Source organism: Rhinopithecus roxellana, chromosome 4 (genome assembly GCF_007565055.1).
Source record: "Rhinopithecus roxellana isolate Shanxi Qingling chromosome 4, ASM756505v1, whole genome shotgun sequence".
NCBI classification, from domain to species: Eukaryota; Metazoa; Chordata; class Mammalia; order Primates; family Cercopithecidae; genus Rhinopithecus; species Rhinopithecus roxellana.
Genome location: NC_044552.1, coordinates 74249564 through 74271941, shown reverse-complemented (window position 1 = coordinate 74271941; position 22378 = coordinate 74249564). Strand labels below are relative to the sequence as shown.

General features: G+C 45.4%; 1 long non-coding RNA gene across 3 annotated transcripts; it reads left to right on the top strand.

Annotated features, from left to right (window-relative positions):
• The first annotated feature begins 1408 nt into the window (after positions 1-1408).
• LOC104677471 lies at positions 1409-18836 on the top strand. Of its 3 annotated transcripts, XR_750053.2 has the most exons (5): positions 1573-1604; positions 9096-9222; positions 9980-10081; positions 16713-16986; positions 18114-18179. It is a non-coding gene; the product is annotated as an uncharacterized LOC104677471 (long non-coding RNA). The 3 variants fall into 3 exon arrangements; XR_004056995.1 differs by lacking the exons at positions 16713-16986; positions 18114-18179 and adding an exon at positions 18668-18836 and having other exon boundaries at positions 1409-1604; XR_750052.2 differs by lacking the exon at positions 16713-16986 and having other exon boundaries at positions 1413-1604; positions 18114-18836.
• Positions 18837-22378: the final 3542 nt, after the last annotated feature.

The following is a 22378-nucleotide window of genomic DNA, read 5'->3' as shown; positions in this document are numbered from 1 at the left end:
ATTGCAATGTCATGCACAACATTGTGAATGCAATTAATACCACTACAAATAGTTAAAATGGCAAGTTGTATGTTATGTAACAATTTTAAATGATGTAATATGTCAAAAATCACAGTGTGCATTTTAAATGAATGAGATATATGGTATCTGAATTTATATCTCAATAGAGCTGTTTTTAGAAGGTGGTATCCACAAGCAAGCATGTGTGTGTGCACGTGTGTTGGAGTACATTCGCACGCACATGTGTGTGTGGCAGGAGTGTCAGTTTCCTAGCTAATCTACTTTGGCTGGAAACTGTCAGTGAGGACTAGGCAAAAGTGGAGAAGAGAAATGTAACCTGCCTGTCCGTTGTTCACTGGTGCCCTCGAGGAAGAGAGAAAAAAGTATGGCAAATGCTAAAATAATATGATATTATAAGCGTCACATATTTTTTAAGGGGGAGTATTCTCCACCACAACTTCCATGCCTGGTTTCCCTTTCTCAATGCACTTTGTTTACAGAGTTAGCCTCATGAAGACTGTGGCATGAATGATCATGCTGAAGCTCCTATTTTCCCCTTGAAATATGCACTTGTGCTTAGGAATGCAGCAAATCTCTTTCAGTTATACCTTGGCGCCAGAGTCCCTTTTCCTGGAAGTACACCTCCAATGTCAAGAGGGTGTGGTGCAGTGGAGATGATGCTGTGTCTGGGTCAAAGACCTGCCTCCCTGCCTAGGAGACCTTGAGCAGTCATTGCCTGGACGTCTTTGACCATAAAATGCAGATGATGATGATGCCTCCCTTGCCTTCTCCCTGGAGTAGTGTGCGAAGCAAAATCTAAACAGGACAACCTGTGAAAGAATTCAGTAAACTGTGAATCACTGCCTTAGTGGAAACTCTTCTGGATGCACGTAATAGAAACACAATCAAGTAAGCAAAAAGGAAGACACTGAGTTGAAAGTAGACTGGGATACCTCTCAGAAACTGTGGCAGGAGGTGAGGCTGGATCCAGAACCGGGGTCTGGAGAGCGGGGAATGCAGGCAGCTCATTCCTGTGGCTTCTCGCTGCTTTTCCATCTGTTTTCATCTCTGTCTCTCTCTCCAGAGTGGCTTCCATTGTTCTGGCTTGCAGGGCCAAGCAGGGATACCCCATGGCTCCTGTGACTACATAACCTTAATTTAAGCCATGAGCCCAGATGTCTATGCCAGGTCCTAATTCAGTTGGTTCAGCTGGGCTGGGTGTGGACACGTGTTGTCCAGTGAGTCATGAATATGGACAGGGGTCACATAGAATAAATTTGACCATTCTTTGTCCATCCCTGTGGGTGTGAGCTGGGCAGGTACCAGGAGAAGAGACTTCTACAAACATTTGGCAACATCTAGTATGATTACAATAGTCAGTAAAAGAGGAAGATTCAATTTTGAGAACCTCTTTTCCTAGTGTCCCCATCTTTGCTGCCTTCCATGAGTTTGATCATGTGAACTCCATGGAGGTTGGCCACTGCTGGGCAATGCAGCCAAACAAAGTGAGCAAAAGTAGGCTGGAGGGCTCCGTGGGTGAATGGGGCTAGGCTGGCTGTGGTGCCCCAGGAGCCCTGAAGCCACCTTGCAGCTCTTCTGAAATGGTGAACGGGCTGCTGTTCTTGTACCAAGGTGTCCATGTTGCCTTTCTCAAAAAATGAATTGCAAATAAGAGTGGGTACAAGTCATAGAAACCCATTCCAAGCTAGCTTACACAAAACGGAGACCATTCTGGGGCTGCTTTTCCAGATCCCTCTGTCCTTTCTTTCCTGCTGCTCTTTGAGCCATTCCACTGTTTCCAGCTCTCTGGAGACAGGCATGGTGAGGTCTACATTGACCCTCCCACCATGAAATGAAGGGGAAGATGCTGAACTGCTGATTTTTCCCCCTTCTTTTTCTGTCATTGCCTGTGGTCTGCAATTACCCATTCCCCTCTTGGCCTTGAGAGCTGCGCCAGGGTGAGCAGGTGTTGAAAGCAACTTTGTTCTTTTTGAGTCAATTTCATTACATGGAGAGGATCCAACTCTCTCCGTGTAGCTGGCAGCTCCCAAGGCCAGACCACTGGGCAGGACTCCCAAGAGCAGTGCTAGCCTCTTTGGTGTCACAAAGGGTCGGGCCAGGCCTGCTCATCTCTTTCCCCAAGAGCAAGCTGCTTTTTGAGCAGATGTATGAACAACTGGATGCCTCTGATAGACTGCAGTTCTGTAAGGTTGCAATCCTACCAGCCTTGCAGAAAAGTAAAAAGAAAAGCTCCAAACTGAGGCCTCTCCATTCTGCCATCTTTCAGACTTTCCTACGTTCTCACAGGTGGGCCAGCAACTAACCATGGACCAGTAGGCCTGTCTCCTGCACTATAGAAGATGTTGGTTATGGGATGTACAGGTGGAAGAGTGAAGGGAGCCACGCAGAAGACCCAGGCCTTTTCCTTGCCCAGAACTTAACTGGGCAAACACACAGCAGATTCCTGCAGGATTTAACCCTTAAAGATTAGCCCTTAAGAAGCTACAAAGGTAAACAAGTACATGATTACATTCAGGCTGGTTGCTGAATAATAATAGCATCTGTTCCTGGCACCATTCTAATCAGTTTACATGTGTCAGTTCACACAGCAAATAAGTGACAGAGCCAGGATTTGAACCCAGACAGTCACTACACAAACTTCCTCCCACATTATCAGCCTCTCACAATGCAAACAAAACACTGACACAGAATGTGTCTTTGCTCTTGTGTACTTGTGGTAATTTGCATGATTGAAAGATACTATTAGGAAAAAGAAATGTTTTAAATATCTAACCCCTGGAAAAGCAAGGTTTAGAGACTAAACATTTCATGACCCATCCGAAGCTCAGCGGTCAAGTTTGCAATTCTGCGAACTTCCTGCAAGAGTAAAACTGACTGCTCTCGCTGCTGTTAATGGAGGAGGACCGTGACCTTGATGTACAGGTGGTGGGAGGGTGGGGCATTATTTAAGCAATGCGATCTGATGGGGGGTGCTGGAAAATGAACAAAAGTGTGAATTATTCCACAGCTGCTCACCCTGACGTTTATTGTGACTTTAAAATCTGTGAACATATGGTAACGGCTGGAAGCACGAAATAGCAGTTGGAAACGTGTAGACTTAAGGAAAAACCAGCCACCCTTATACCTCCCCACTTAGCTTCTCTGTAGAATGCTGTTGTCTTGCTAGCCTTTTTTGCTCCCAAATCTGAAGAAAGCCCAGGAACAAATGTCCCCTTTTCTTCAGCCCATCCGCCCATGCATCCGTGAGAGCTTTTCCCCCTCCGGTAACAGAAGTTAGTGTTTTGGTTCTTGGCTATGGTATTTTTATGTATTGTGCCCTTCCACAGTTTTTGTTGGATCTTGCTAAATTCCACATCTTTGTTTTACAAGGCTGGATAGAGAGCTGGAAACATTGGGATGACATTTTGTTTGGGAATCCATGGTGGTCCTTGGAAATTCAGGTCAACGGCTGCTTCTATTGCCAGTTGAGGGAGCCCCACTGTGTGGCTAGGAGATACCACCACTCCCCGGCCTCCCAGTTATTCCCCTGGTCATCCAGCAAGCCTCACGTCTTCCCCTTCCTCTTGAAAGCCTTTGGGAGCATTCTAGTGGCAATGACTGCCCCCTTCTCTGTGCCAGGGGCTGACTTCCACTTAGGCTGTCTAACTTTCTAGTTTTCTTTTTTTTTGAGACAGAGTTTCGCTCTTGTTGCCCAGGCTGGAGTGCAGTGGCGCGATCTCGGCTCACCACAACCTCCACCTTCTGGTTTCAAGTGATTCTCCTGCCTCAGCCTCCCGAGCAGCTGGGATTACAGGCACCTGCCACCATGCCCAGCTAATTTTTGTATTTTTTTTTTAGTAGAGACAGGGTTTCACCATGTTGGTCAGGCTGGTCTCAAACTCCTGACCTCGTTATCCACCCGCCTTGGCCTCCCAAAGTGCTGGGATTATAGGCGTGAGCCACCGCACCTGGCTCACTTTCTAGTTTTCATGTTTTATGTTGCTCTCTTCTAATTTGTAAGATTCTGAAGTTTCAGAAGCATGTTTACTTGATCCATCCCCTGCCTCACTACATTGACAAGTAGTAGCCGGGTGCTTCCTCTGTCAACATACACATTCATATTTGTATGCTTGCTGCAAACCACCATGCCTTTGATCAAGGAATGAATCCACTGCTTTACAGAGATTTCCATTTCCTGATCCTCTCCTTTCCTAATCAAGTTGACTTGGGAACTAGGGGCACTCATAGAACCGAAGCCAGTTCACCCCTCTCAGAGTGAGAGAGACCTAGAGGTCAGTTTCATGGGTAACCTGAGGCTCCCTCAGATACCTGCTCTTTCACATAACAGGCTCTCCCAGAAGGACTAGTTCATACAGCAACTTCTTTTCTAAACACATCTCTCTGGAGAGCCCCATGCAGAGAGTGCTAGCTTCCTACGTGATATCCACCCCCACCTTCTCTCTTAGAGATCCCCAGTGTTATCCTGGTTAGCACATATCCAGTGAAAAGATGAGTTCTCTTGCAGAAGATAAAAGCAGAAGTTGTTGGGTGGGACTTCTAGGAAAGCCTTGTTTGCCATCCCATCCTTCCTGATTCCTGTTGTTTGAGATGTGGATGTGATGGCTGGAGCTGCAACAGACATATTGAGGCTGTGAAGAAAAGACTAAAAGAATCATGGACCAGATGCGGTGGCTCACGCCTGTAATCCCAACACTTTGGGAGGCCGAAGCAGGTGGATCATGAGGTCAAGAGATTGAGACCATCCTAGCCAACATGGCAAAACCCCGTCTCTACTAAAAATACAAAAATTAGCTGGGTGTGGTGGCGTGCCCCTGTAGTCCCAGCTACTTGGGAGGCTGAGGCAGGAGAATTGCTTGAACTCGGGAGGCGGAGGTTGTAGTGAGCTGAGATCGTGCCACTGCCCTCCAGCCTGGTGACAGAGTGAGACTCCATCTCAAAAAATAAAAATAAAAAAATTACAAATACCTGTCCCTGATTTTCTCAAGCCACCAAACCAATGCCAGTAATTACCCATGTCTGCATTTCTCATGACATGACAAAAGTAAACACCTTCATGCATTTACGCCACTACAGTCAGTTCTCTATTGCTAGCAACTGAAAGCAATTCCTAACTGATATACTGTGTTAGAGAGAGAGTAGTTCAGTGATTATTCACAGGCTTGAGTGACAGGGAGCTGAGCTCTTATGAAGCCAGTTCTCAGGAGTTCTTCCTTTGCTGACAAGCCCTAGAGTCAATCTTCTCTGAGTTAAGAGATTCTTTTTGGTGTTCCCAAATATAACTGCTTCAGTGAAAGCGAAACACGAAAGCCACCAGGCTCCCTCCCTAGAAACAGTTTTAGGAAAGCAAGTCATCATCTCTCTTTGACATGCGGTCACCTGCCAAAGTGTTGCTGATACCAAAGCCCACGAGCTACATGTCCAAGTTCTCCAACATCTGGCAGCTGAGCTGCTACTTGCTTTTTTAAGCACAAAACCAAGCATTCAAATGTTCCCAATTTAGCCTCATAAGCTTTATGTTGGGCTCCTCTACCTTGGCGCACAGCTGCCAGCAATTCAAAGCTCTCTCTTATACAGATATGTTCAGTTTTTTTCCCTGCGTGCATTCCCTTCATCCCCAACTGTGATGAAGTCACACTGGAGGAATTTTTCTAAAGGCAGCCACTCGTGTCTTACCAAGGTTAGGTGTCCAAAAGGTTTCTCTGGGGCTGAGATGGAGGTGAGAGTGTCCTCAAAAGGTGGCCCTTTTGAAAAGCCAGTTCCTCTCTGTAGCCAGGCCCTCATTGCAAGCAGCCAGATTAACTTGTGCCATGGAGGGGGGTGGTATGGCGTTGGTGGGGAGATCTAACCCCGCCTTTTTTCTCCTTCACATCTGGGCAGTTTGAGAAGCTGCCAATAAACTGCATTCTCAAAGGCTAAGCATCCCATTGTGTGAGCCCCTTCATCTCTTGCTGATGCTGTGCAGGACCTGAAGGCTCCTAGACCGCCTGCTCCCTCCCTCTGTGTTTTCTCCTGTTATGCCCCAGTTTAGTGCTGCTTTCTGTAGGGAGCCTGTGCAGTCAGGGAATATTGGCACTAAGGGGCTTCAAGCTTATCTCATCTCACCGTTTTTTTTTTCTTTTTGAGACAGAGTCTGGAGAGCAGTGGCATGATCTCGACTCACTGCAACCTACACCTCCCAAGTTTAAGTGATTCTCCTGCCTCAGCCTCCTGAGTAACTGGGACTGTAGGTGCCCGCCATCACGCCCAGCTAATTTTTGCATTTTTAGTAGAGATAGGGTTTCACCATGTTGGCCAGGCTGCTCTCAAACTCCTAACCTCAAGTAATCTGCCTGCCTCAGCCTTCCAAAGTGCTGGAATTACAGGTGTGAGCCACCATGCCCAGCCCTGTCTTACCTTCTAATTCAAAGTATGGGCAAACTGACGTCGATGGCAGGTTGGAGACCTACCTCAGGTTATATTGCTAGTTAGTGGCCCAGCTTTTAGTCCTGATCCTAAACAAGCATGCCTGTCACAATGATAGATTAGTAATAGATTAAAGCTGATTTTTTTTTTTTTTTTTTTTTTTTAGATGGAGTCTCACTCTGTCGCCCAGGCTGGAGTGCAGTGGCGCAATCTCAGCTCACTGCAAGCTCCACCTCCTAGGTTCATGCCATTCTCCTGCCTCAGCTTCCCAAGTAGCTGGGACTACAGGTGCCCACCACCACGCCCGGCTAATTTTTTGTATTTTTAGTAGAGATGGAGTTTCACTGTATTAGCCAGGATGGTCCTGATCTCCTGATCTCAGGTGATCCACCTGCCTCAGCTTCCCAAAGTGCTGGGATTACAGGTGTGAGCCACTGCGCCTGACCAATCTGATTCTTAAATAGCATTTACCATGTGCAGGACACCATTCTAATGTATATATAAAATAGTCCCATGTTATGCATGAAGAATGTAAGGCAAAGAAAGGTTGAATAACTTGCCCAAAGTCTCAGATAGTAAGTGGCAGAGTTGGGATTTGATCCCAGGCAGTCTGGCTCTGTTCTTGACCACTCCACTATACCGATACACTAATACCCATTCTTTGACTTGTTTACGTCAGGTCCAGATGAGAGCTCTCTAATAAAACTCCTCAGTCAGAGGAATACTGGCTTAACATCTTACCCCTGGAGGAGCATTTCCCAAAATATGATAGCAACAGGTGTTGAACAAACTAACCAAAACAAAAATAAATGCTATAGCCAAATAAATTTGCAGTTACATTAAACCAAGTTAAACAGGTTTTATATTACAGAACTTCTCAGAGCCTTTAATATGCTAATAGACATACATTCTCTGAGAGAGTCTGAAATATTTCCCAAACTTTTGGGACCATAGAAGCTTTTTTGATGCATTGATGTCAAGACATATCATGTGCCCTGTGGAAAACTCAATTGAGTAAAAAAGGCAAATCATATATTATTACAAAAAGAGTTTTGACCTCAAGAATGTCCTAAGATGGGTTAATCCCAACACTTTGGGAGGCTGAGGCAGAAGGATCCCTTAAGCCCAGGAGTTCAAGACCAGCCTGGCCAACTTAGGAAGACCCCCCCCCCCCCATCTCTATATTTTTTAAAATGCTTTTTTAAAAAATGAAAAAAAAAAAAAAAAAGATGAGTTCAAAACCCCCAGGGTTCCCTGGTCCACAGTTTGACAATGGCTATTCTAGAAAATACTATTTAAAATATAAGACTTGAAGCTCATCTTCAAGGGAAGCTAAATACCATATCATACTGCCCCATGCATAGGACAAAGGAGAAAAGCGAATGAAAGAATGTGGATAAGTGTTTTAAAAACAGTCCCCTTTCATTTCACATTCTATGTCCATATAAATAAAAAAATAATTTAAAAAAATCAGTTCCCTATCCTACTAGTTCTCTTTTCTTTTTTCCTTTTTTATTCTCTTTCCTCCTTTTTTTTTTTTCATTTAAAAATCTCTTGTTGCTCCATAAGGATTTAAGGTAGCTTACTCTTCCAGTGAGTCAATGTTCCTGTTGACGGAGACATATTTAAGTAAAGGGTCATTATTTTAGGGGGACTCCTAACCCTTCACTCTATCCTAAAAATTCCCTACTATCATCCTACAGGTCAACCTAAAATTTCTGCCATTGGCGTTTTGCTTATTGGGGTAAGGCCATGTCTTTCTAGAAAGAGGCCTTGGATTAAGATACAGTTTCATTTTGCAGCTAGGTGTGAACACAGGTGGCTACTGCCACATGGGAATGTGTCTCTCAGATTAGGGCACTCATCCAGGAAGAGACCCCTAAGGACAGGGACCCAGGATGGGAAAGTACTGCGATGGGTACTTGCGTGCAGCCCTAGAAAGTGAGGTGCCCTGCTAAGAAGTCACTCTTTCCTTTTTAGGGAGATGTCCGAAGATACGTTTTATTTCTTTAACATGTTTTTTTTTTTTTTGAGACAGAGTCTTGCTCTGTCACCAGGCTGGAGTGCACTGGCACGATCTCCGATCACTGCAATCTCTGCCTCCCAGGTTCAAGCGATTCTCCTGCTTCAGCCTCCCAAGTAGCCCACCACGCCCAGCTAATTTTTTTGTATGAAAGTAGAAATAGGGTTTCACCATGTTGGGCAGTCTGGTCTTAAACTCCTGACTTCAGGCAATCCACCAGCCTCTGCCTCCCAAAGTGCTGGGATTAAGGCATGAGGCACCGCACCTGGCCTCTTTAACAGTTTTATCTAGGGCCTGCCCTTATCCAAGGTCATTTTGTGTTTATATTAGACTGCAGGTCTTTGAACCTGATTTCAAACCTCATGTCAAGGCTAATGCAGCATCTGCAGTACTGCACCCGAATGTGACAACCCAGACCAGGTGGGGAAAATGAAATCTAGTTCAGGCTGGGTGGCCCAAAGTCCCCCTTGTTACACTGGCCAGCAGCAAGGTAACACTGGCCTTGGCTCACAAGGCACGTAAACCACACAAGATGCTGCAGTCAACACCATCGAGGCGAGAGAGAGAATTATAGACTGGAGGAGATGCGAAGGGTCCTCTCCCCTGAGAACCCCACCGTCTCCCATGCTTCTTTGTTCTGTCTTCACAGGGTTGGGGGTCCAGCTATCTGTAATTGGGAAGTGAAGAGGATGTGACCGCCAGGTGATGCTAACCCTGAATCCTTGGTGCCTGTGTTATGCACCCTATGCTGAATTTCGGTTCCAGCTGTGTGCTAGGTGAGTCTTTGGGTGTTTGGCTGAATGATCTTTTAAGGCTGGTGTGCCCCTTGTCAAGGCTAACCCATCCAGCTAAGTGTTTTCTAAACAACAACACAGTCTGGGCACAGTGGCTCACACCTGCAATCCCAGCATTTTGGGAAGCCAAGGCAGGTGGATCACCTGAGGTCAGGAGTTCGAAACCAGCCTGGACAACATGGTGAAACCCCCATCTCTACTAAAAATACAAAAATTAGCCAGGTATGGTGGCGGGAGCCTGTAGTCCCAGCTACTCAGGAGGCTGAGGCAGAATTGCTTAAACTCAGGAGGCGGAGGTTGCAGTGAGCCAAGATCATGCCACTGCACTTCAGCCTGGGCGACAGAACAAGACGCTGTCTCAAAAACAAAAACAAAAAACAAAACAAGTTTATTAGGAGTTTTTGTACATATGTTAGTAATGCATGCTAATTATAGAAAATTTAGAAAATACAGATAAGAAAATGGAAAAGTCACCATAATCCTATCACCCAGAGATAACCACAGCTGACTTTGGATGTAAGTCCCTCCTGTCCGTCCTTCCAGCCTCTAAATCTCACTACATATGCTGCTGATGGGATTAACGTGTGGTCCAAGCATTGTGCTGCCCCCACCTCTCAGACACTGATCTGCAGCCACGACTGACTTAGGGGAAGGGGCCGGTTTTTCTGTTGGGCTTCTTGGGCCTGGAGGGTAAAGGGAGGGGCTAACAGGGAGCCCGACGCTCTCTCTCTCTCTCAAGGCCGGGTCTGACCTGGCAGAGAGGAACTGGCTCCACAGCTCTGGGCAGAATCCACTGCCGCTTCCACGCAGGGAGGACCGGGGGAACCGCAGCCCCACTCTGGTAAGTCAAGAGAGGGAAGCTGTTTATCTTCAATAGTGTGTTGGGGCTGGTATTTTCTCTCCTGGCACCCCGTCCCGGGGCAGGGTCCTTGGCAGGAGTGGACAGAGACAATGCCCTCTTGGCCACACTTCCACGTCCTTAGCTCCTCACACCCCCTCCAGCACTGGCCACTGAGGCTGCTCTGCTATTCCGTTTAGATTTCCCAATTCCAAGTCTATATTTAGTCTTTCTGCACTAGAACACGCACGGCAGTTAAATATGAAATCTAAGATGTCATCAACCAGCAGCCTAGGATTCCATATAAAATGCATGCAGAAACGTACCGAGGGCTGGCTGGCTGGCTGCGATGAGTCACCTCAGGGCCCCCAGCCGCTCGCCACCACTCTTAATTCTTCACATTAAGCAGGGAGAGCAGCTGGGGAAGCTGGGCTCTTCGGAGACAAACACTGGCCAACTAGGGATGCTCCTCTGCTGTTTCCACTTCTCCCCAGGCAGCTCCTGCTGGCTTTCTGTTTATTTTGCAATTAGCACTTGAAGGAGACTCTGGAGACATTTTTGCTTGGGGGCTGAGAGCTGATATTTCAGAATTTCTTCCTCTCCTTAGAGCACTAGGTTCTGGAAGGAGGGTTTGAAAACAACAGCTCTCAGCGTTCTTTCTAATAATACTCTTGGTTATGATCCTTGGCAATTTCATTATCCACAGACATGATCCTTCCGACACTCAGCCTCCCGGTTCCTCTCCTTGCTCTTCTCCACCAATCTTGTCCTTTATGGCATCGCGGCCACTCACCCCCACGGCCGTTCCCTTGACTCTGTCATTACTCCCAGTTGCACTGTCTGTACCGTCTTGACTTCAAACGTCCCACTCTCCTAACACAGTTCTCGTCCCACTCAGTCTTCCCTCTCCAGTGATTCTTCAGCTTTGCTGCGACCCACAATGGACTGATCTGCCATCTTTTCACCGTTCCTTGCTCCTACTTGCGAGTCTTGCCTGCCCTCTGTACCCACTTAGATGCTGTGATCTGGGGTCTTCATCCCTCCCATCAATACACAGTCAACTCCCTTGACCTCCTCTCCTTTGTTGTACCTGCTGGCAAGACCACAGTCCTGGCCAAATCCTACTGTCTGCCCACTGTGTGCACCTGCCCGGTTGTGTGCAGCTGCCTGGTCTCACTCAAAGTTCAGCCTCACTAGCTGCAGGTGGGTCCTGCCGTCTGGCTGGCGCTCCTATTTCATTTCCCTGCACTACTTATTCCCACATTCTCCAAGACAGTGATTTCATATTTTTTCCCAGCTCAAACTTGCAACACTTCCTCCCCATCCTCACCCTCACCTGGTGACCGTTCTTCCAAATTCACTGAGCTAATAAAATAATTGGCTGCCAAGTTCCCATCTTCCCACCCTTGCCCGCAATCCCACCTCCATCTGTGCCTACCTGCTCTGCCTTCCCACCTTAGACAAGGAATGAATTTCCCAAGCACCTGTCAGCAATTCTCAACGTGTGGGCCTGAATATTGACTGCATCAGTATCACCTGGGGGATGGTCAGAAAACGCAGCTTGTCCACCCCTAGTCCAGACCTGCTGAATCAGAATGTCTGGGGCAGGGCCAGGCTCAGTGGCTCATGCCTGTAATCCCAGCACTTTGGGAGGCCGAGGCAGGTGGATCATTTGAGGCCAGGAGTTTGAGATTAACATGTGAAACCCCATCTCTACTACAAATGCAGAGATTAACCAGGCGTGGTGATATGCACCTGTAATCCCATCTGCTTGGGAGGCTGAGGCATGAGAATCACTTGAATCTGGGAGGCGGAAGTTGCAGTGAGCCAAGATTGTGCCCCTGCATTCCAGCTTGGGCAACAGAGCAAGACTCTGTTAAAAAAAAAAAAAAAAAAAAAAGTCTGAGTTGGGGCCCCAGAATCTGTTTCAATGGGCTCTCCAAGGCATTCTTATGCATGGCACTGAGCTAGGTCCCTTTCTCTGTCACCTACTCAAGGACATCCCTCCAGCAGTTGTCTCTTCTCTACAGCATCATTTCCAATATCATACAAACAAACCGGAAACAAAACACCTCTCTAGACCCCAAGCCTGCTTTAGCTACCACCCCATTTCTCTACTTCCCTGTTTTCTCTTGAACTCCCTTCAATCAGTCTTTGGTTTTCACCCTCCTCCAAAAGTGCTCTTGCCAAGGTCATTGTGAGAGAAACTGGCTAGATGGTCACCAAACCACTTCCTCTTCCAGGGCACATAACCAAATGACATTTCCCAGTTACTTTGCCTTTAAATGAGGCCGTGTGACTAGTTCTTGCCATGGGAACTCTAGTAGGGTCAACATGCCAGCTTCAGGCTGAGGCACCAGAGCTCAGGTGTACTTCTATATGGACCACTCCTTCCCTTTCCAAGGGAACCATGGCAGGTGTGCACTGAAGATGGAAAGAGCCTGGCACCCAAATCACAAAGAAGGCCACCTGCCAAATACTTGACTGGACTGTGAGATGAATGAGATATAAGCTTTTTATTGTACTAAGTTATTGATTCAGGGATTATGCATTAGAGAAATAAGACTGCCCCAATAAAGTCACCAGGGACCTCCAAATTTCTAAATCCAATAGTCAATTCTTAGTTATGATCACTTGTGACCAAATAGCAGCATTTGGCAAAGTCAATCAATGGTTACTTTTTGAGAAATTTTCTTTATATATTCTCTAGGCTGTTTTTTTAAGAAAAAATTCTTTAACTCACTTTAGTATGCTTTGCTAAGTCTTCTTTGTGTAAGATTGCCCCAGGACTTAGTCCTTGGATCTCTTCTCTCTCAGTACTCACTCCTTTGTTAATATCAACCTCATTCTTGGCTTTGAATACCTTCTCTACACTGATTATTTCCAAGCTTACATCTCTAGCCTGAACCCAAGACTTGCTTGATCCACAACCTACTAGACATCTCCACTTGGTGTCTAATAGCTATCCAAACCATACCCAAAACCATAATCCTGATGCCTTTCACCCTACTTCACCCATAACCTTCCTCTTCCCACTAAATGTTAACTCTGTCCTTCCAGTTGCTTCAGCAAAAGAAACTGTGGACTAATCCTTGAGTCTCGCTCATTTCCCATATCCTATTATTATTAAATTCTGCAGGTCTCACCCTAATAACATCCAGACTCTCAGCTCACTCTTATGCTGCTGTCGTGGTCTGAGCCACTGCCACCATCTCCTGCTTGAGTTGTCCTGCTCTCCTCCTCACAGTCTTGCTGCTCACATTCTTTTCTGCCTTCTTTATAGTCTTAATCAAGCACCCAGCATGAGCTTCATACACAAAAATCAGATTGTCTCACTTTTCTGTTTCAACCCTCCCCCTCTGCCAGTATTTTCCCAGATCACTTGGAATTAAAATGCTGAAGATGGCTCGCAGGCTCCCTGTTGCCCCTCTGCCTTCATCTCTCTGGACTCTCCTTGGCTCAGTCCATTCCTGTAACACCCTCTTCTTCGCTGTTTAAATCCTGCTCTTGCCTGGAATATGCTGGCCCAGATAGTCATTGCTTGCTCCCTCACTGCCTTCAAACCTCTGGTCAAATTTACCTTAACAGAGGGGCCTTCCCTGATGTCAGCTCATGCCCTACACTCCCTGTGCCTCTCAGCACTTATCACTACCTAGACAGTTACTTGATTGTCTACTCCCACCAGAATGTAAGGTGAGCAGGGACTTTGTCTTGTTTATTCTGTGTCTCCAGAACATAGAACAGTGTTGGGTACACAGTAGGTGCTCAATAAACATTTGTAGAATGAATGAAAGAACAAACAGCTGAAAGGGCCAGCTACAGCCTCCTTGGCTTAGCGAAGAAGCAAGTTTTTCTAGTTGTATTTTGCACTTGTGCTTCCATTCTGGTGGATCCAGAGTCTTTTCTTCCTCTCCTTGTGAATTTTGTCTCAAGGATCTTGTCTGCCTCTTGTGTGACCTCTTTCGGACTGTCCTGGGTGATTCGCCCATCTTTTCAAAACTTGGCCTTGCAGTTACCTGGTGACATTGTACCTGACTCTCTATCACAGGTTCTTGTTCATGAGGCTCCAGGAATTCATTTTACAACACAGGGAGGGCTGATCCTCCACCTGCTGAGGTCTGACCAGAGTCACCAAGGGCAGCATCGGGTTCTCCTTTTGCGAAAGTGCAGAAAAGCAATCATGAAACCATCAGAGGAGAGGATGGAAGTGTGGAGACCCGTCCAGTCATAGGATTCTGGAAGAGGGATGAGCGGGCTGGGCAGGCTGCTGAGGAGGTGCTGGTTCCTGGTGCCCCCTCCTCTCCAGCACTGTCTCTGGGAAAGGTTGTTGGAACCAGAAAACACACAGCCTTGGGTGATGAAAAGCCTGTTTATTCCTAGTACACTGGACACTTTGTTCAGGAATAGTTCATCCATTTGAAAATATTGCCCTTGTAATGGTGCCAAGGTCATTGCCTGCTGGGGTTATCAGCACTGTGTGTGCCAGCTCTGACTGGGTGTTTTAATAGGTGGATCGTTTCCCTGCCAGAGGGACTACAGAACATTGAATGGTTAATTTGTATTCAGTGCTATCCCTGCATGCAGTCTTCATGTTAAGTTTTTGTTGGGACTTTAAGAAAAAAAGAGAAATGAATAAATAGGTTAGGATGCAATGAACTGCTTTAAAAGGAATTTTAAGTGGTACCGACTCACTTTAGAGTTCTCCATACCCATCTGATAATAACAATGTACCTACCTTTGCAAAGTTTGCCAAACAACAACAAACCCTTGTATTCATTGTTTCCTTTGATGCTGAAATCAATCCTGTAAGGTAGGGTGGTGTGTAAGGTAGGGTGGTGTGTAAGGTAGGGTGGTGTGGTCCTACCTTACAGGATTGATTTGAGCATCAAAGGAGACAATGAATACAAGGTGAGAAACTGAGGCTCAGGGAAATTAAATGGCTTTTGTCAAACGAGGTCAAAGAATTAACACAGTGGAACCAGCATTGTCACCCAAGTCTCTTCTTAGTGCCCAGATTTGACCGTGTCCATACCATCATGGTGAGCCGGGCAGGTATAGAGGGGAAGGATCTAGCTGGGTTTGGACAGAGATGCTTGATCTGTCGAAGTGAATGTGAGTGAAGAATAATTTTGTTACTGACTATAGCCCTCTGTCAGCCAACACATGGTGATAAATACAGTTGCTCACCTTGAAAATGGTGTGAAGCCCCTACCTGCTGAGTGGATGATGAGTATCCACTCAAGTGTGGCCAGGCCTGGGGGAGGCAAACATTCCATGCAGTAGCCTGTGGCACTGTGGGAAAATCTCCAGTCTGGTTTTTAAGAGATCAGAGTTCTAGTGCCAGCTCCACAGTACCGAGGTCCATCGTGTGACTTTGAGCAAACAAGGTCTATAATCTGTAAAAACAGATTTGATCACATCTGTTCACCACCCTAGTATAGACAGACAAGTTTTATTGCAATATACCAGTGGCTGGAATAAAGAAATAAAAAGCTCACCCATCAAATTAGTGAATGCCATGAAGTTAGAGTGTAGCTAATGACAAATGACAGATAAGTTTTCTTGAAGACCTTGAGACTTGTAGGAACGTTTAGATAAAACGTCTAAGGTAAATGCACAGAATTGTATTTAGGTTTAACAAAAATTGTACCAGTGACAGCATTTGTTCTTGATGCACACTAGTTTATTTGTTGAAAAGATTTGGGAAAGGGAATACACAGGTTTGAACTCGAGAAGATTTAGGAGTTTTAATTGATTCAAGTCTCAATATGAATGGGGATTGACAAAGAAGTTAGCACAACCACAGACTCTCCCAACACAAGTGTAGAATCTAGGACAAGGAACCATGTTGGGCTTGCAAGCGTGGCCAGGTAAGCATCGGGTTCTGTAAGCATACGCTTAATAAGGTTATTGACAAACTGGAACTGGCGTAAATGGTTGGGAAATCATGGTCTATATCAGTGGTTTTAAGGCCTGTAAGGAGAACACTTAATGGGCTGACATGATGGTGGTTTGCACAGAAATAAATGGTGAAGAGGATGAGGAAGTGCATAATTCATATGAGTATCTGCAGGGCCAAAGCTAATCCAGCAGATGAAACTAAAGGGAGGCAGAGTTTACCTGTAAAAATGGAAGCAGGAGGCCTTGCCAGGTGGTGAGCTGCTTCTTGTCAGATGTGCAGGCAGTGGCAGCCTGACCTCCTTGTGGGGACTGGCATGGAGGTTCCAGCACCATGTGAGATTGGAGATAAGGAAGGGCTCTTGATTGACAGCAGCAATCTAGGAAATGGGAGAATGAGGGAGATGAAAACTGGAAATGCTTTGTAAATGTGAGGTTGTACTGTTAGGCGCTGAGGAGGAAGGCCCTCAGCATTGCCTCAACTCAGACTTTCCACCATTCCTAGATAGGGCGAGAAGTGTCTGTCTATACTCACTCCTCACTATCTACAGCCAGTCTCTAAGCTCTGCCCATCCCTCTGCATATGCCTGCACACAGTCACACAGTTTGCTAAGAAGTGTTCTTTCGTTTGTTTTAGACAAGGTCTCGCTTTGTTGCCCAGGCTGGAGTGTTCCTAAGCAGCTGGGACTACAGGCACGTGCCACCATGCCCAGCTAATTTTTACATTTTTTTGTAGAGGTGGAGTTTCGCCATGTTGCCCAGGCTGGTCTGGGACTCCTGGGCTCAAGCAATCCTCCCACCTTAGCCTCCCGAAGTGTTGGGATTACAGGCGTGAGCCACCGTGCCCAGCCTGCTGAGACTTTTGAATGTGTTCTGTTTCCACTATACAATTGAGAGCACTGAAGTATCAGAGAATTCCAGGGTGGGGAAGAAATCCAGAGTCTGCTCCTGAAAGAAGTCACCCTTGAGTGTGAGTCTGTTCCAGGTAAATCAAGTGAGCTGGAAGATCAGTGAGCTTGGATTTATTTGGTATCTTTTTTTTTCCTTCTTTAAAGGGAGCCGTAGAATTAAGGATTGAAGTTTTTCTTTCTTCCTTTTCTTTTTAGAGTTTTTTTGGGCTACCTAATACATCAGCTGAACTAATCTGCAGAAAATAAATTTATCTTTAAAATAGAGCTATTTAGATGCCTGAGTAACAAACCCTATCTCAGTAGAAGTTGTTGGCAAAATGAAGCTCACCTCTTAGGCTGACAGCACTGTGGAAATGATGCTCACAGTTTCAGGGGTGAAACCAGATTGGCTTCCAGCCAAGGGTACCTTACTAATGGGCGTATTTGCATTTGGGGAGGAAAAGACCTGTGGCAACACAGCCACGTGGTTGTTCCTCATAACCCACAGTTGGGTTTCATCTGGACTGCCTCCCCACCCCTAGCGTCTGCTGATGTATCTGTGTCTAAAGCCATAGTTTACTCTTTTTTGTCCTCATCCTTCAACAAGCCCTACGTCTTATGTGCCTACTGTCCAGACTTCTCTTAAATCTATCTGTTCCTTTCCACCCCAACTATCAACTCAGCTGAATAGCCACTAAATGAGGCATTGTGCTAGGCTCTGAATTGCAAAGATCATTAGGGCATTTGGTCTTATTACTTCAATCCTGGGTTATGCACCTGTGCCAGGAGGTGCAGCTGATTTTCCTGATTACACTTCCAGACCTGCCACTGCTTCTCATACACACAACTTTTGCTCAGACGCTGTCCTGTCCTTCCTGTGAGGTATAGTCAAAACCTGCATTTTCAGAGGCCTCTGTAGCATGCACCCATTGTGATTGTGCAGTCTTAGCTCCTTTTGGCCCTGTGGAAGGAGAGTGGATTCTAGAAAGATCCCTGCCCAGCCACTTCCTGCCCACTGTGACCTTGAGCAGAATCTCAGGCTCCAAGTGTTGTATGGGTGATGGCGAAGGGGTAGCAAGGAAACTTGAGTGGGTTTGTCAGAACTAGGAGCAATAAGAAAACTTGAAAGAGCCTCCTGTCTTAAGAAGGCACTTGACTGCCTCTGATCAATTCAGGGAGGCTTCAACAGCTCTTAAGAGGATTAGGCCAAAGGACTTCAGTGAAACTTTTGTGCTTTTGTTCCCTAGAGGGGAAACCCTTGACACGTGTTACACACAAACAACACTTGGGGTGGAACAAGAGCTTCGCAATGATCTGTCTGGAACCCATGATACAATTCAGCATCTCTTTAGAGCTTCAGTCTATCAAACATTTCCAGACTATTTCACTTAACCTTCACAATTATTGAAATGCTTGGGGGGAAAAAAACTCCACATTTAAGATTTCCAAAGCAGAAGCATCACCAGCAGCCTTAACAGCCATTCAAAAAGATATCTTCTCCGGGCTTGTTACCTCTTATCCTCCCTCTGTTATATTATAGAACTCTTCTTAGAGAGATTGCCTGGAAAGAGGTCAAGTATGCATAGACATGGTCAGCCCCATTTGCAACTGAGCAAATGAGACTCAGAGTGGCAAAGTGACTTTTTCAGAATCACAGCAGTAAAGGGTAGCATTAGGAAGCTAAGCCTGATAATCCTGTTTTTGTCCTGTTGAGGAGATAGTGAGAGCAAAGGGAAGTGGCGACAATGAAGGAATAAAACCAAGCTCATCCCCCTGTTCCTCATGCCCAACCCTTGCCAAGACTTTAGGTAACAGAAGGAAGAGAACACATGGATGGGGACATGCTGGGCCTGGAAGAGCTGCGTATGTCCTGCAGACCACACGTGTGGAGCCCATGTCCATGTGAAGGGGGTGGGGTTCCAGTCCTAGAAGCAGGATCATGGAAGTGGCCTTGGAGGACCTGACAAGGAAGCCTATGATCTTCCAGGTACCATTAGGTGATGTGGATTTAGACACTGGGTGTAGCTGTGAAGCAGACTTTTGCTTTTTTGGTTGTCTGGCATCCATTTAATCACTCCCCAGCTTCCTGCTTGGGAACTTCCACTAATGCTGTCAATCCATGGACTTCTAGAGGAGCTGAATCTACCGCTGGCTCAGGAACAGGAACCTGACCTGGGCCTAAGCTGATGAATCTATCAAATTTACCTTGGCAAAGTGATTGCCTCAGGAATGGGCAGTGACCCAACTAGAGCCAACAGGACTTTTCCCAGGTATCCTGAAACAGACACTCTTTTTATCCTGGATGTGGACCTGAGATAGTATAGTTCTGGGAGTTGCTGACAACCATCTTATGGTCGTGAGCTGATTTGAGATTGGCTTCAACAAATAGAAAGTAGAACAGAGAGATAGAGATAAATTGGATCCTGATAAAATTTGTTTGGAATCTTGTATATGATGATTTTTCTCCTGAATTTTTTCAGTTATATGAACCAATACATTTTGTTTGTTTAACCCAATATGGGTCATGTCTTCTCTCAATTGCAGGTGGATGAATCCTGTTTCATAAAGTAGGATTTTAAACATAGTCTGCAGAGTGAAAGTTTGTCATACAGGTTTCTTATCATGGAACTTCTTTTTTTATAGAATTGTGGAAAGCTTGCAAAGGGCTTTTGCTTCTGACTATGATGGAGTGACTGGTATCAGATGGCCCTCTTGTCAGGAACAACCATAAAAGCTATACTTCACCCAGCTTTTTGATAGCATGGAGAAATGTCAAGATAGCTAGGATTGGAAGGAGTAGATAGGATCCCTGACAGAATGAAGTACGGTTCCAATTGAAAGCCCAGATTTTGTGGAAAGTGATAAGCTAATTTCAAAATTTATATGGAAAGGTAAAAGTCCAAGAATAGCAAAGACTCTGGAAAAAGAAAAAACATTTTCTTAACATTACTAAATATGACAACTTATTATCAGGCTACAGTAACTAAAACAGAATGATATTGCCTCAAGTAGATATCAATAAATAGATTATTGGAACAAAATAAAAAATCCAGACCCAGAAATATAGTCTTTTATTTTCAGCAAAGGTACCACTGCAATGCAGTGAAGAGAAGATGAGCTTTTCAATAAACAATGTGCTGAGTCAATTGGATATACACTTGAGAAAAATAGAATTTGACCCCTACCTCACACTATACACAAAAATCACTTTCAGATTGATTATAGACCTAAACGTGAAAGATAAACAGTAAAGCTTCTAAAAGATAGCATTAAAGAATATCTTCATGACCTTGTTCATTTTGGTATCTCCTCAAGAGTTTGGTACCTGGTCAGTGTTTGATAATTGTCCATTACATGAATTATGGAGTGGGGGAAATAAAGTGAGAGCAATGGATGGGAGGCTGGTGTGACAGCAGCAAAGGTAGCAGCCATGAGATCAGGGAGAAAGGACACACTGCATCATTCTCGGGTAATTTTTAGCAAAAGATACATAATCCCTCCATCAGGGAAGGTATAAGCCATGGCAGGTTGGAGGAGCAGGCCAGGAAGGCTCTAGGCCAGCCAGGCCCACAGGAAGTCAAACATTTGTACTCTCCTGAGGACTCCAGGCTTTTAGCTTGTGGGACTTCATTCAAAATTTCTGTCCTTGTATTTCATGGTTATTTTAAAAATTGGAATAACTATTTGTTATTAGTCAATAACTTACATATTTCACATGTTAAATTTTGGTGGTGCTGCTTACAAAGTGCCACAACTGGCCAGGTCTGGTGGCTCATGCCTGTAATCCCAACACTTAGGGAGGCCGTGGTATGAGGATTGCTTGATCCCATGAGTTTGAGATAAGCCTGGGCAACATCATGAGACCCTGTCTCTTAAAAAAAAAAAAAAAAAAAAAAAGGCCGGGCACGGTGGCTCAAGCCTGTAATCCCAGCACTTTGGGAGGCTGAGACAGGCGGATCACTAGGTCAGGAGATCGAGACCATCCTGGCTAACATGGTGAAACCCCGTCTCTACTAAAAAAATACAAAATACTAGCCGGGCGTGGTGGCAGGCACCTGTAGTCCCAGCTACTCGGGAGGCTGAGGCGAGAGAATGGCGTAAACCCGGGAGGCGGAGCTTGCAGTGAGCTGAGATCCGGCCACTACACTCCAGCCTGGGCGACAGAGCGAGACTCCGTCTCAAAAAAAAAAAAAGTAAAAAAAAAATTAGCCAGGTGTGTTGGTGCATGCCTGTAGTCCCAGCTACTTGGGAGGCTAAGGTGGGAGGATCCCTTGAGCTTGGGAGGTCGAGGCTGTAGTGGGCTATAATTACACCATTGCACTCCAGCCTGGGTGACAGAGTGAGACCCTGTCTCAAAAATAAAATAAAAAATAAAACATGTCTGTAAATTCTTTGATGCTTCTGCCATTGAGAGGTAGGTTTATGTATCCTTCTGCTTCAATCTGGGCCTTAGTTATTTGTTGACTCACTTCAGTGACTGGTTGGCCAATGGAATAAGGCAAAAATTATCCTAAATGTCTACAGTGTTAGGTTATAAAAAGCAACACTGCTGTACCTGGTTCTCTTGGGATACTTGCCTTTGCAGCCCCAAGTTGTCACATAAGAAGTCCAAGGTTGCCAAGCTTTGAGTAAGTCTCAGCCACATCGAAGGCCAGATGAGGATTTTCTGGATAATGGGCCCAATTGAAGTCGCAGCCAACAGATGCCATCAATTACCAGACACATGAGTAAGGCTGACTCCAGAGGACTCCTGTACCTCATGACTGAGTTGCTCCCAGCCTCCAAGTCTTGCCAACCAAGACTCTAGACATTACAAAGCCATGAAAAAGCTGTCCCCACCTTGCTTTTGCCAAATTTCCAATCCACAGAATCTGTGAACATAATACAATGATTATCTTTTACTGCTAAGTTCTGGAATAGTTTATTACACAGCAGTAGATATTTGGACTATCAGTCATGATGTATTTTCATAAGAATACACAGTTTGCAGTAACTGATGCTATGAAAAAACAGTTGCTTGTGTCTTATGTTTCAAATATACATCTATGTAGTATCTAATGGTTTCTATTTACTCTAATAGTCAATGATGTCAATTTCAGGGGCTTCTACAAATTAACAGCCCCAAATACAATGTCCCTCCACCCAAAACAGATGTGTGAACACGTTGATATTGTGTGATTTATATAAACATGCTCATGAGACTGAGGGAGGAGTAAACACGTAGCACTTTTATACTCAATTTTCAAGTAAGTGTCCTGCATTTTGATTTGGGCTCAGAAGGTGTTTCTCACGGCCTGGTAGGAAGCCTGGTGAGGGAGGCTGACACTCTAGTTCACCTGAAGGCAGAACAGAAATGACGATGGGAAGCTAGTGTTGGAGGCAGGGAGGAAAACGTCCTGGTAATCTGGTTGGAAGTGGCCAGTCCTTCTGTTTAGATAAAAGAAAAAACTCAAACTAGACTTCAAAGTAAAAATGCCTCATGGGCTATACGTAAGACTCCGTGTAAAACAAT